Raw genomic sequence first — 13,013 nt, 5'->3', positions numbered from 1 at the left:
AGATAACTAATAAGAACTGTATAACATGGGGATCTCTACTCAATACTCTGCAATGACTTATATGGGAATAGAATATAAAAAAGAGTGGATATACATATATGTGTATGTATATCTGGTTATATATGTATAACCGACCTACTTTGCTGTACAGCAGAAACCAACACAACATTGTAAATCAACTAAACTCTAATAAAAGTTAATTGAAAATAATTTTGAGTATTAGTATCCTTTAAACAGTAAAGTGTTCCTAGTTGAAGCATGATTTCCAATGATTTGATAGTATTAATATAATGTAATGTTATAATGTGTTATAATGTTATAATGTAATGTGTGGTTATAAATAGACTTAAATGAGACTTTAAAGTAGTAATTACTTAACTTCTTAAAAGTAATAATAAGTGGATATAATTTGATTTTTATGAGACAATATTCCTGTTTTACTTTTGTTGAGTAATTAGGTAATTTATTCTTTCAACTCTACTACATGTCAGACACTATGCTAGGCACTGGGGATTTTACAGTAAACATGAAGAAGTAGTCCTTGACTGCATAGAGCCTTCTGCACCTAATAGTAGAATGAGATAGCCTGCATTTTTTTTTAAAAAGTGTCGCTATGAGGTTCTCCTAATGAGAGAATTTCTCTGAACACCTGGAATAATTCATGTGGTAAGTTAGATATGTAAGACTCATAAAGTCAGTAAGAACTCCCAAGGAAATGGGAATTGTATAATGTAACGTTATATGTGAGTGTTTAAAGAACATGTAAATTCATTGTCCATTTGATTATTTTCTTGCCATATAGGAGAATAATTGCCCACTGATTACATATTGCCAGTAGTAGAAAGTTATTTGACATGTGTATTAGTTCTTCACCATGCCTGAGCTCAAATATTTTGATGAGAATGGTATTATTACTATAAAATTATAATAAAATCAATAGGGAAATAAAAATTTATGTTTAATTTCTACTTTACAAATCTCTCAAACTTGTAGCTACTATAAAAACACATTTAAACATAGTCAATGATTTTTTTAAATAAAGGAAAGAGAAAAGCAAAAGCAAATAAATAATGGAAGACACAAGAAAAGGCAAATGTACTTATAAGTAGCTAGGGCAAAGAAACCTGATTTTAATTCACTTTCACCAGCGTTTACTGAGATTCCCAAGGTTCAAGGCACTGTGCTAGCTTGGCAAAAAAAAATCAACATAAGTAAGAAATCTGGGCTCCCAGGATTGCATGATTTGGGGAGGATTTATTTTCTTCTTATTCTAATTTCTCTAACTCAGGATGCATAGAGAGTATCTGATTCTAAATGAGTATCCGGCCCTCCTCACATATTACTGGATTGTTTGAGAGTTAATGAGAGGTTTAAGAGGAGAAATGAAAGCATTCCACAAGAGTCCTCCTTTGGTCAGACCCCCTTGCACAGAGATTGAGCTTTTTGTTGCATTTTCATGGCAGTATCTCTCAGGGTTGTTTGTGAGTTTGTCTCATCAGTCAGAAGAATCTCATTGTGCCACCCACCAAGCTCGCACTTGCTAATCACTGTTAATTGCCTACAATTGAGATCAGCAGACTGTTCACTGAGTACTACGATGGGTACTTAACTTATTGGCACTGAGGTTTCCTGTGTGCCCATTTCCACTAATGGATCATTTGTCCTGGAAATTGGAAGTCCCAGCATCAATCACGTAAATCAGACTCAGTAGGCAGAAGTGTTTACCTTTCTCTTCACCTGCAGAAGGAGGACAGTACAGACAGGGACTTACATCTGGCCAGAAAGCAGGCAGCCCTTGTGAAGAGCCAAAGTCCTTCCCATCTGCCAGTAAAGCTCCAGAAAAAGAAATTCTGGGAGTGGCAGACCGTTGTGAAACAGAGGGAATGGTGAGAGGCAAAATCTTTCACTGCCATCCTCTTGTTTTCAGGCTCCTTGTCAATATGCCACAGCACTACAGGAAAAGTCAAAGGATGCCTCTGGAGATTTCTAAAGTGGCAGAGCTTCCTCATATCTGCCTCAAAAACTGCTTCCTATTAAGAGGCTACTATCACTGTGAATCTAGAGACAAAAATCATGGCGATCAGAGATTAACTATTGATAGCAAATGGTTCTGATACAGAAGGAACAAGGTATCAATGTCTTCCATCACCAATCACAGTGTCTTCCTCCAGAGGTCAGAAAGGGTACAACTTTACCCATGTTTGAGGTGATGTACATTTCCTTACAGTCATGGCATATGTGTCTAATACTGACACAACTTAAAGAGGACATCTCCCCGGGACTTGTTAGAACTCTTGCAAATAGTGAACAGTAAAGCTTATCCCCTATAATCCCAAGCCACTGTACCTTCACCTCCCATGATTACTGTTCATCATTATAACATCTTATTCCAGGATGTTAAAGAAAAACTGTCCCGACACTTGCTAATACAGTGCTTGCAAGCTCAGTTGCTTCAGTCATGTCCAACTCTCTGCGACCCTATGGACTATAGCCCACCAGGGTCCTCCGTCCATAGGATTCTCCAGGCAAGAATATGGAGTGGGTTGCCAAGCCCTCCTCCAGGGGATCTTCCCAACCTAAGGATCAAACCTATGTCTCTTATGTCTCCCATATTGGCAAGCAGGTTCTTTACCACTAGCACCACCTAGAAAGCCCCGTTAAAACACTGAGGAAAACTTTATTCAAGACTGTTTGTGATTGATGCTAAGATGATTAAAATAGGGGAAAGAGACTGTCCTCAACTCAGAATTCAACAGAGAGAGAGCTGGGGATTTATAGCCAATGAATAAAATGAGGGGTTTCAGTGGATGGAAAATTACTAGGAAGAGACATCAAGGGTAGGGGAATTCTTGCTAAAAGTATCAAGTTGGAAGGAGGGGGGAAGGATTCTCACTAAACTGACTTAATAGGATTATAGTGAAAACCGGACTCAGCGAACTGAAGAGAGGGCCCAACAGCAGGGCCTGGTCCAAGAGAAGGCTCAGGGTCATCTTCTTGCAGTTAGGTCAAGTAGAGAAAGTGAAAGTGTTAGTCACTTAGTCATGTCCGGCACTTTGTGACTCTATGGACTGTAGCCTGCCAGGCCTCTCTGTCCTTAGGATTCTCTAGGCAAGACTACTGGAGTGGGTAGCCATTCCCTTCTTCAGGGGATCTTCCCAACACAGTGATCGAACCCAGGTCTCCTGCATTGCAAGGAGATTCTTTACTGTCTGAGCCACCCAGGCCCCCTGGGTCAAGAAGAGACTCTGTCAAGAGGAGGCAGTAACCCTTATAATAGGTCACCTTGCATCTAGAGGTTATAGAGTTTAAAAGCAGATTCCTTAAAATTCTATAATTAGAGTTTCCTAAATCAATAATCCAGCCAGAAACAAAAGAAGCCCCACTCAAACTGGCTTGAGTTTTGGCTTATAAAAATAGATTATCTATTTTTATAGGGTCTATTCTTTACATGACTTTTCCCTTTCCTCCCAAATTCACTCCCTTTGATCCATGCAGATATTCCTCTGTCCCTCCAACTCCTGAAACTATTCCATCCATAATCCAGTCAGTCCCTATTCCTATTTGTAGCTTCCCTGATTTTTGGTGTCTTTATTTCATCACCTAAACACCTCCATCTGTATCTATCTTGATCCAGTCATTTAGGTTTGATTTAATATAATTTTTTGAAGGTTCCTGGATCCAAAAACTTATTGTAATTTGGCCCTGGAATATTATTGTCCCTTCATAAATTTTGTTTCTTGCTCTTTTTCTATCTAATGTAGATATTTTCTAAACTCTCGGTCTACATATCCTGTCTCCAAGGTTCAGTTCAGTTCAGTTCAGTCACTCAGTCGTGTCCAACTCTTTGTGACCCCATGAATCGCAGCACGCCAGGACTCCCTGTCCATCACCAACTCCCGGAGTTTACCCAAACCCGTGTCCATCGAGTCCCAGCCATCTCATTCTCTGTCATCCCCTTCTCCTCCCGCCCCCAATCCTTCCTAGCATCAGGGTCTTTTCCAATGAGTCAGTTCTTCACATCAGGTGGCCAAAGTATTGGAGTTTCAGCTTCAACAACAGTCCTTCCAATGAACACCCAGGACTGATCTCCTTTAGGATGGACTGGTTGGATCTTCTTGCAGTCCAAGGGACTCTCAAGAGTTCAAAAGCAACAGTTCTTCGGCACTCAGCTTTCTTCACCGTCCAACTCTCACATCCATACATGACTACTGGAAAAACCATAGCCTTGACTAGACAGACCTTTGTTGGCAAAATAATGTCTCTGCTTTTTAATATGCTATCTAGGTTGGTCATAACCTTCCTTCCGAGGAGTAAGTGTCATTTAATTTCATGGCTGCAATCGCCACCTGCAGTGATTTTGGAGCCCCAAAAAATAAAGTCTGACACTGTTTTAGGTACCCATTGTTATACAGAAGTCTAATGTTACTACAGTCAAATATATTAATTTTCTTCTATTTGTGGTTAATCCATTTGTAACTTGTTTAAGAAATCTCCTCTATATCCAAGGTCGAACGATATTCTGAATTTTGTTCAAATAGTTGTATAACATCTTTCATTTTTGGGTTTTTAACAAATCTGATTTTAATTTTTTACAAGTGCAAGAATGAAGTCCATTTCCCAATAGCAATTATTAAATAGTCATTTTTCCACTTAGTTGGAAGTCACCATTACTGTGCATGTATAAATATATACATATATATGAGTGCTTCATGCATACTCACATCTGATTATCTGATTGTCTGGTAAAACAATACCTTATTATCTGGTCGGTAAGTCCTCTCTCTTCACTTTTGCTGTCACCTTAGCTATCATTGATATTTAGTCCTCCATAAATTTTAGTATTACTTTGTTTATTACTCAAAAATATCACACTGGAAGTTTGAATAAAATTTCATTATGCCTATAGATTAATTTGGGAAGAACTGACACCTTCACAATATTAAGCTTTCTTATTCAAGAACATTTAACTTTCTTTTTTTCCAAATAGAAATAAGAAATAATACCCTACTTCCACCTCCAAAAATCTTTGGATAATGACAAAACGGCCCTGTTAGCTTTTACAAAGGTATGTGAATAATTTGTTTGCAGGACATTAAGACCTATCTCAGTTTGCTTTCTCTTTTATAAAACAAAGGTTATTGACTAGATCAGTGCTAGTCAAAGTAGCTGGCAGTGACACTGGGAATAAGGGAACCTGTGCCAGAAAATTCTTACTCCATCACAAAAAGGTTTCCAGGGGAAAAAAAATCAGCATGATCACTGGCGATGATTTCTAGGTTACCCTTTAACAATAATATGATAATTTGATTGATAGTAATTTATAAAGTTTTCTGATTTTATAAAAGTTCTAAATGGCAGAAGTTTTGCTTTATAATTTAAATTAAATTTCTTAACTGCTTTGATTCTTTATGAGTTATTATTTTAAATAATGTTTTCCTCTTTCACATATCAACATTTTAATTAAGTCAGCCATCTTTATGGAAGGAGAAAGCAGAGAGAAGACACAAATTAGAGAAAATAAAGTACAATGTCTTTTCTGTGCCCCAATGGCACAGAGGAGCCAGTGGAAAAACACTAGATGGGTTGATAAACTGCAGAACCCAGAAGCTCAGCACAGCTCCATTTTGCATAATTAAGCACATGGTTCTAAGTGCTTCCTGGAGAAACACTTTATAGGGAAAGGAAGTTTGTCTTCAAGATATCCTTTCCATCTGTAACCTTCTGAATTCCTTTTTCCTTTCTCTTAAACAGATTGACTAGTTGATACTTTTCTTCTCAATCCAAATCTCTTTGTTTAGATGTCTGTTCCATTAAAGTCTTCTGTTGGGGAGAATTGGAGTCAGTACATGAATCCACAGTGTTAACCACCAAAGTAAGTGAAGGAAAAAAAGAATAAAACAGTTAATGTGCATTTCATAACTGTGTAAGAGTAAAGAAAGTGCAAGATGTTTTTTAAATGCTCCTTTGTACCCTTCTCCAGCCAACTCTGATTGCCCTGTAAATTTACCTATGGAACTTTTTCAGACTATAAACATAAATTCTATAAGAATCATGTATAGAAAAATTCTTGTTAAACATTATGGCTGGAGTTTTAAATCCCCATAGATGATATTGATATGACACTGCTAACCATGATGTGTGACAAGATCTTATGCACCATTCTCCAGCCCAACTACACATCCAATTCTTGAACTAACCAATGACACCCTGTCTGGTCCAACATATTACTGAGCCCCTTAGTGAAAGTGAACACAAATTCCAAAGCAATCTATTCAAACTTTAGACAGCTAAAGGTACAAGAAACTCCTCCAAAATCATCCTCACGACAGTTTCCAGAAATTGGCCCCATGTGAAGGTATTTAAAACAAGTCTTAATTCACTCCACACAAGATTCTCTTTCAAATTTTTCCCTTCTGAAACATCCTTTCCAAGGCCCCAAACCTTCAGTCTTTTCCTATGTGGAAAAGATTCCTGTCTCTCTCACCTATTCTGTTCTTGCCCTCTGAACGTGTTACAGTTTGTCAACATCTCCTCTTTAGGTACCTCTGGAATAGAGGAATTTTTTCATGTGAAATCTTCTCAGAACCCAGGAGATCAAAACTGTATTTCTCTCAATACAGATCCTTTGCCTTAATGAATCATTTCAGTTCAGTTCAGTTGCTCAGTCGTGTCTGACTCTTTGCAATCCCGTGAACCACAGCACACCAGGCCTCCCTGTCCATCACCAACTCCTGGAGTCTACTCAAACCCATGTCCATCGAGTCAGTGATGCCATCCAAACATCTCATCCTCTGTCGTCCCCTTCTCCTCCTGCCCTCTATCATTCCAAGCATCAGGGACTTTTCCAATGAGTCAGCTCTTCGCATCAGGTGGCCAAACTATTGGAGTTTCAGCTTCAAGATCAGCCCTTCCAATGAACACCCAGGACTGATCTCCTTTAGGATGGACTGAATGGTCTGGTGGTTTTCCCTACTTTCTTCAATGTAAGCCTGAATTTGGCAATAAGGAGTTCATGATCTGAGCCACAGTCAGCTCCCAGTCTTGTTTTTGCTGACTATATATAGCTTATCCATCTTTGGCTGCAAAAAATATGATCAATCTGTTTTCAGTCTTGACCATCTGGTGATGTCCATGTGTAGAGTCTTCTCTTGTGTTGTTGGAAGAGGGTGTTTGCTATGACCAGTGCGTTCTCTTGGCAAAACTCTGCCCTGCTCCATTCTGTACTCCAAGGCCAAATTTGCCTGTTACTTCTGGTATTTCTTGACTTCCTACTTTTGCATTCCAGTCCCCTATAATGAAAAGGACATATTTTTAGGGTATTAGTTCTAAAAGGTCTTGTAGGTCTTCATAGAACCATTCAACTTCAGCTTCTTCAGCATTACTGGTCGGGGCATAGACTTGGATTACTGTTATATTGAATGGTTTGCCTTGGAAACGAACAGAGATCATTCTGTTGTTTTTGAGATTGCATCCAAGTACTGCATTTCAGACTCTTTTGTTGACTATGATGGCTACTCCATCTCTTCTAAGGGATTCTTGCCCACAGTAGTAGATATTATGGTCATCTGAACTAAATTCACCCATTCCAGTCCATTTTAGTTCACTGATTCCTAAAATGTTAACGTTCACTCTTGCCATCTCCTGATTGACCACTTCCAATTTGCCTTGATTCATGGACCTAAGATTCCAGGCTCCTATGCAATATTGCCCTTTACAGCATCGGACCTTGCTTTCATCACCAGTCACATCCACAAGTGTATGTTGTTTTTGCTTTGTCTCCATCTCTTCATTCTTTCTAGAGTTGTTTCTCCACTGATTTCCAGTAGCATATTGGGCACGTTCCAACCTGGGGAGTTCATCTTTCAGTGTCCTATCTTTCTGCCTTTTTGTACTGTTCATGGGGTTCTCAAGGCAAGAATACTGAAGTGGTTTGCCATTCCCTTCTCCAGTGGACCACGTTTTGTCAGAACTCTCCACCAAAACCCGTCTGTCTTGGGTGGCCCTACACAGCATGACTTAGTTTCACTGAGTTAGAGAAGGCTGTGGTCCATGTGATTAGATTGATTAGTTTTCTGTGATTGTGGTTTCAGTCTGTCTGTCCTCTGATGCACTCTGTCAGTGCCTACTGTCTTACTGGGGTTTCTCTTACCTTGGACATGGGGTATTCCTGTATCTGCCACTGAAGGCAAGAGATATATCTAAGTGTGATGACTGGCATCTGGAATATGAAATATAGGTTGAATAAATGAGTGAAAACCTTTGCTCATTTAATCAATTAAAATGAGAGGCAGTGAAATGATTTTAGCACACAGGCATGGTGGACAGACTCTAAGGTAGTCTTCATGATTTCTGCCTTCTGTTATTTACAGTTTTGATTGTTCCCTTTCTTGTAAGTGTGAGTAGGACCTGTGTCTTGCTTCTAACCAACTGAATACAGCAAAGGTGACAGGATGTGTTTGTTTACAAGCACACAAATATACTACATAAAACTGTAATGCCCATCTTGTGGGGGAACTCTTTCCTCCTTGGTGGTTGTGAGGAAGTAAGAAGCCAGGTGGAGAAGACCCATATGGCAAAGAACTGAGGGCAGCTCCAGACCAACAGTCAGCAAGACGCTAAGGTCCTCAGTCCAACAACCACAAAGAACTAAATGCTGCCAATATCACGTGAGCTTGGAAGCAAATCCCTCTCCAGTCAAGCCTCTTATGAGATCAAACTGGTTCATCCCTTGACCTATGTCTCAGAGATGACTCAGCTAAGACACGCTTGGATTTCTGACCCACAGTAACTATGTATTCGAATCATTAAGGAAGTATAAACATAGACATATTCCAAGCTCAAACTTCAAAATATTTTGAAAAGGACCTCCTAGGTAATTCTGATGTTTGCCCTGGGTTGCAAACTTTGACCTAAACTAGCAATCAATTTTAATATGAAACTTAAAATTATTTAAGGGTGGTATCTTTGTTATTGTCACAGAACTAGTCATTAGAAGAGTCAGAAGTTACTTTTCCTCTTTCACACCAGCACTTTTATCCATACCCTTTGCACAGGCTTCCCCCATAATAAAAAGAAGAAACAGAGGCAAAGATAACAGAGGCGGCCAGTTAGACCTTGACCTTGGCTTTGGCTAGTTCAGGCCTTCTCAGTTCAACCAATAGGATGCCATGAAGGAAGCAGAAAAGGCTATCAATCCCAGAGTTTACTTAATAGATGACTTCACTACCCTTACCTTCTAGGAATTAGAAAAGACTTTTTTAACATTCTTAAATTTATTCATATAAAAAAAATAAGCTGACAGTGACTATTTAGGTGTCAGTCATCCAGTCTTAAGAAACTATAAATACTATAAAAACAAGACTAGTAGGAGGATCTAGGCCAGTTAAAATAAGCTGGAAGTCTCTCCCAACAGCCCAGGCCTCTTTCCTGTCTGGAAGTAGAGGTAAGTGATGGTTCAGATACGTCTGGCAATCTACCAAACCCACGCAAAGACAGAAAATTGGTACATGTTTTTCCTTTGGCTTAAAAAGTAATAATGTTTTATTATAACTGACAAGTGGTAGATATTGTTAATTTTGGTTTTGGTAAAACCACATGAATTGGAAGGAAAGAAGTAAATCAAATCTAAGATCATAACTTAATCTTTCCACAGCCAGGCAGAAGCCAAGGGAAAAAAAAAAAAAAAACACTGCCTAGTGAATATGATGCTCCAAATGAATAGAAAGGGTGGGAAACAAACTTAGATCCAAGATGTCCAAGGAGGATGTTCAAGCTGTGATTCATTCAATGTGTGATTCAACTGTGCATTCAGGTTTTGCTTTTCCCTAAAGACTCTCCAAGTTATGTTGAAGCATGCCTATCAGGTTTCCACTAACAGACAGGTCTCCACATTTTTGCTATTTTGCTCACATTTATCTTAAGAATCTCAGTCTCCTAGGGCCATCTGTGGCCTCTTGGTCTTGATTCCTGAGCCACGTTTCTTATCTGAGATTATAGATTTTGAGTGCATCTAGGTCATCACTGCTTATCCTATAATATCCTTGCCTCTGGCATGCACCTGCTTTTCTTGTAAAACAATCTTTCCTGTACCTTCTCTTAGGTCCCTTTTACATGCCCCCATTTTTAAACACATTTGTGCCTTGCATGTTAACCACCTTAACTCATACCTTTCAATGAGCACTCTGTGAAAGCCCCTTTCTTATCCTGAAGCCAGAGGCTGAAGAATCACCCTGAGGAAAGTTTCTGTGTTATCAGTGTCTGTGGCTGCAGTGATGCATCTTCACCTAATCCATCTGGTATCTGTTCTCTCAGCTACTCTGAAAGTGATAAGCTGTTCTCTTAACAAACAGGGCAAGCTGTGTCCTCCAGGCTATCTCTGAACTGAACTATATTTCCACTAATTAAATTGTGCTCCCTTGATTGGGGTCTGAACTTGAGGCTTCCTTCTAAACTTCTAACCACTCTTTCCCTATAAACCCAGCTGATCTCAAAAAAAAAAAAAAAAAATCCCCTCAGGCCTCTGGATTCTTCCCCAAATCCATTTTCATTGCTCTCTTTGTCTCAAAGCTTATATGTGTCCCAAAGTTTTGATGGGACTCAAGTTTGTCTCTAATCTTTCCAATGCAATGTTATCTTTTCCCAAATATTTTGTATTTTTTTCTTCATAGAGTCATTTGGAAAGATTTCCAATTCTGTTTCTCTATTTTTACTGGGAAGGGAAAGCTGCTTATTACTGCTGGTGGCTTAAAAAATAATAATCTCTTATTAAAAACAGTAATATATGACCAAATACAAAATTTTAGAACAGTTTTAGAACTATACTAAATATATAAAAATAATCTTCCAATAGGTAAAAGTAAATAATATAAAATCTCCATCATAAATTAGGTCAATAATAAGACAAAGCTTTCTGGTCCGAGACTGTAGCAATGAGCACTTGAACTTCTAACTAGTTCATTTACCCAGATTCTGCTGAAAAAGCAGGCACACAGTGAGAATAAGAGGGAACAAAACAGTGTTCATCCACTGGTTCTCCTCCTCTATCCTTCACGTGATCCCCAGAGTCCCATTACTGATAGCGTTTCCATCTAGGTAAGACTGCTCCTGATTGGTGAACATGGCATACACAGAAAAAGTTAGAGATCTGCACCTAAGAGCAAAGCAAATCCAATTATGTACCAGAGATTTTAATGCCTTTCCACTAAACTTCAGACTGTAAAGATCCAGGGAGCATGTTTATTTATTTATACCATGCCTCCCTCCAAATAGGATTTGAGGCAGCTCATTGAGCATGTTAATAATGCTTATTCTCCAGACCCTATTTACTGTGTTGTGTTGCTGGAGATATCATTACCCCTGTTTGCTCTCTGAAAATCTAGCTTTTTAGAAGGTTGTTTGTGGAATTTTCTGAAATGCAGAAGCAACTGAGGTCTGCCTTCCTGTACTCTCACAGGAGGGAAAGAATTCAAATGTTGGGGTGGAGCTGCCATGGGAGAAGGTAAGGCTAGCACACAGGATTCTAGGATCCTCAGACTAAAGTTGATGCAGCTATCAGTACCCATCGGAGGCCCCCATGTGCAAACAGGACTTGGGGAATTTCTGAATGCTCCCATTCCTGACACCAGAGGATGGTGTCTGTTCTTTGAGCTATTAAAATTTTTTGTCTTGATATTTTTGATTAGGGCACTATCGAGTTGGAAATCTTCTGCTATTTACAAATGAATATTTCTCATGCTTCTGAATAGAAACTCAAATCAAGAGGGAGAAAGCGTTGCTTGACAGATCACTCGATATCAGATATTTTGCTAGGCATTTTACATATAAGATTTCTTTTCTTTTTTTTTTTTTTTTCGGTCCTGCAGCAAGCGGGGTCCTAGTTCCCCTGCTAGGAATCAAACCAGCGCCCCCTGCAGTGGAAGCACAGAGTTCCAACCACTGCAACACCAGGGAAGGCTCCTTACATACAACATTTCCACTTGTCCCTATAAGATATCCACTAGGTTGATGCCTCTGTTCTGAGAAAACTGATGCTGAGAGAGGGAGCTGTTTTGTCCGAGGAGAGGCAGCTATTAAGTGGACAACGATGCTGGAAGTGAACCTTGGATATATGTATGACCTGAGGGTGTTTTGCTTTTGTGCTAGACTGACTGTTACCCAACACTGTGCTGAGCATATAGTAGACAAAAGGTTAATGTTTGCTTGCAAGAATAACACAAAATAGAAAACAGGTATTGACTGAGTACCTACTATGTGCCAAGCACTATAAGGCAAAAAAGGATAAATTCTACACTAAAATTCAAGTCAAGTATAAATCAGCTTTAATCTATGAAAATGAAATTAGGCCAGCAGGGAAGCCGTAAATGAACCTATTAGAATACATCCCATAAGAGGAAGAGCAGGCACGAAAAATGAGGCAAAGGAACATTGAGATAATGTAATTTTAAAGTTGGCTCCTGTTCTCCTGAAATACTTTTAAGATTTTACTGCAAAATTACACAGTCATCAGGAATATGCCATTTTTAAAAGATTTTCTCACTTGGGTCAGTGAATAAATAATAACACACATTTAAAAATGCATGACAATTCATTAAACCATTGACCACTTCCAGCCTATTGAGTACATAAGTATTTTAAAAATTACTTTAATACATATTTACCCAATAGACCAGAAAAGTTCCTTTGGTACCTGATATGCATTTTAAGAGCTGCCTGCATAAGGAGTTATCCTATCTGAACCAGTCTGCTGCCAACTACATAATATGCATTTTAAAGAACAACCTAATTATGTGCCTACCCAAGAGAACAGAGTTAATACTGACGGTCAATAATTATTACCTTCCTTTACTACCTTTTCTTCTTTTCTGTCAAATTAAAGTGAAGGGGGAAAAAAGTTTATATCGGTCCTCTTTTTTTTTAATCTCAACAATAGTGTCCCAATGTCTTTCTCACCCCGACTTCAAAGAGAGAGAGAGGGAGAGAAAAGAGGGGAAAAGAGGGAGGAGAAAAAGATTTAG

General features: G+C 38.8%; 1 long non-coding RNA gene across 1 annotated transcript in view; it reads right to left on the bottom strand.

Moving 5' to 3' along the window:
* Nucleotides 1-11,051, bottom strand: part of LOC145544828 (uncharacterized) — a 66,863-nt gene extending 55,812 nt beyond the window's left edge. Inside the window, exon 1 of the long non-coding RNA XR_014081654.1 lies at nt 7,480-11,051. This is a non-coding gene — a long non-coding RNA (uncharacterized LOC145544828). The remainder of the gene's footprint in view (nt 1-7,479) is intronic.
* Between the last annotated feature and the right edge of the window lie 1,962 nt (nt 11,052-13,013).

This window comes from Giraffa tippelskirchi, chromosome 1 (genome assembly GCF_054371585.1).
Source record: "Giraffa tippelskirchi isolate mGirTip1 chromosome 1, T2T-mGirTip1v1.2.pri, whole genome shotgun sequence".
Lineage (NCBI taxonomy): Eukaryota > Metazoa > Chordata > Mammalia > Artiodactyla > Giraffidae > Giraffa > Giraffa tippelskirchi.
Note: the sequence above shows the minus strand (reverse complement) of the source record. Positions and strands in the feature narration are given on the sequence as shown.